Genomic DNA, 2,409 nt, shown 5'->3' with positions numbered 1-2,409 from the left:
TAACTTCAAACGTGCTCTTGTCTGGACACGTGTTTCCGGTGTAACACAAGAAAATTACTCCCACGAGATTTTTACTCCGGAGTAAACATTTCGTACGAAAAAGTTACTTCCTTTACGATAAAAGCACTCCCCCCATTACACGAGAAAATTACTCCCCAAGACAGGTGAGTTCCGAGTAAACATTTCGTTCAAAAATGTTACTCCCCTGACGAATAAATAACGAATAAATTACTTCACCCCAACACGAGCAATTTAACTTCCCATGCCAGGTGTACGAAATTTTTACTCCCTTGTCCCCTGTTAGTCTTGGTGGTGGAAGGGGTGGAAGGAGGGTAGCGCGACATTCGTGTGCGCGAGATCACTTATTGGCATTATCCCTTCGCCCGCATCCCATTTTTGCGTACGAGATTTTTACTGGAAGTAAAAAAAAATGGGGAGTAAACATTTCGTGGAGGGAGTAATTTTTTCGTGCCTTGGGGAGTTCTTTTCTCGTACGAAAAGTGTACTCGGAGTAAGAATTTCGTACGAAATATTTACTCCGGAGTAAATTTTTCGTGGAGTAAAAATTTCGTGTTACACCGGCACACCCTTCGCTAGTGATTGGCCCTTCAAATGTTTGTCCGAGTAAAAAGCAAGAGTATTTACTCTTTGAAAACCCATACGAGTTATTTTTGGAATTCGTCTATTGACGCAAAAGCTCACTCGTACAAAAAAATGGGGATTAACGGGGTCAATGATGGGAATCTTCAGGCTGTTGAAACAGCACCAAAATTGAAAATCGAATACCCAGGGACTTCTGGAAACGTCTGCAGTTGTTTCGATAAAAAATGATAATCTAGCTTTTCAGTCACGCAAGTCCAGCGACAGAAGAAGAATGAAGGAAAGGAACTTTGCACACAGAAAGAAAGAAAGAAAGAAAGAAAGAGAGAGAAAAAGAAAGAAAGAAAGATTGAAACTTAAGAATCTACGGCTAAACTGCATACCGCATGTTGGATTTCGTGGGAGCTGTACATCGCAACAGGGAGAAGGATTACCATGACAAGAGAAACGTAGCGTTTTCTTTCTAAGCGAGTGAAAGACCAGATTTTGCTTGACGCGTCGTGAGAACAGCATGTATTAGTTGACGGCGCAGAAGAAAGGGGTCCCCGGAACATGGTTGAAAACTCTTGTTAAAGTGTTGATGCGTTTACACAGACACGCACAGACCCAAACACACAGACAGACAAACAGAGAAACAGACAGACAAACACACACACACACACATACACGCACGCACGCACGCACGCACGCACGCACACAAATGCACAGACACTGAGAGACACTGACAGACAGACAGGCAGGCAGTCACACACACCCACACACACACACACACACACACACACACACACACACACACACACACACACGCACGCACACAAATGCACAGACACTGAGAGACACTGACAGACAGACAGGCAGGCAGTCACACACACCCACACATTGCTCTTCCTCCTTCCAATTTCTACCCCCTCCTTCTTCCACTCCCCCCTCCCCCCACGCCCTTAGCCCCCCTCCCCCCACGCCCTTAGCCCCCCCTCCCCTCCCCAGTCGTGTTTGAGTACAGGTGTAATGACCTTAAGAAAACTCAAACGTCTTCACACTCTGACACTTGGAATAAAATAAAAAGTTGCTTTCGTTTGGAAACGAGGACACCGGTCACATGACAATGTTTGGGTTGAAAAATGTTGAATGGACCTTCGACGATGACTACAGGTATGAGTCACTGAACAGAGCAGACAAAACATTTGGAGAAGTTCAAATTGGTCCGCGTAGATGGGCGAAAACTTTTGAGCAAAACGTGTGCGTGTGTTTCCTCTGTGATCAATAGAATATTGCTTGGACTTTGTTTACTTTTGTTAAAGCTTTGATGGCTGATCATTTTAACACCTAAGAATAAGATAGTGAAAAGTAGGTTCGCTCACTTTGTAACGTGACTGCACAGTCTCAAGCCAGAAATGTTTAATTTTGGGCGTCAAACCGCTCTCAAGAAATCTGGCAGTTTTGTGCTATCGTTTCCAGAGAGAGAGAGAGAGAGAGAGAGAGAGAGAGAGAGAGAGAGAGAGAGAGAGAGAGAGAGAGAGAGAGAGAGAGAGAGAGAGAGAGAGAGAGAGAGAGAGAGAGAGAGATTTCAATTCTCCGCCAGACATATATGCTTAGAAAGAGAGAGAGAGAGAGAGAGAGAGAGAGAGAGAGAGAGAGAGAGAGAGAGAGAGGAGAGAGAGAGAGAGAGGTTTCAATTCTTTGCCAGACATATATGCTTAGAAAGAGAGAGAGAGAGAGAGAGAGAGAGAGAGAGAGAGAGAGGGAGAGAGAGGGAGAGAGGGGGAGAGGGAGAGAGACAGACACAGACAGACAGACAGACAGACAGAC

This window comes from Littorina saxatilis, linkage group LG7 (assembly GCF_037325665.1).
Source record: "Littorina saxatilis isolate snail1 linkage group LG7, US_GU_Lsax_2.0, whole genome shotgun sequence".
In the NCBI taxonomy this organism is placed as follows: domain Eukaryota; kingdom Metazoa; phylum Mollusca; class Gastropoda; order Littorinimorpha; family Littorinidae; genus Littorina; species Littorina saxatilis.
The sequence above is the reverse complement of the archived record's forward strand: the minus strand, read 5'-3'. Positions refer to the sequence as shown.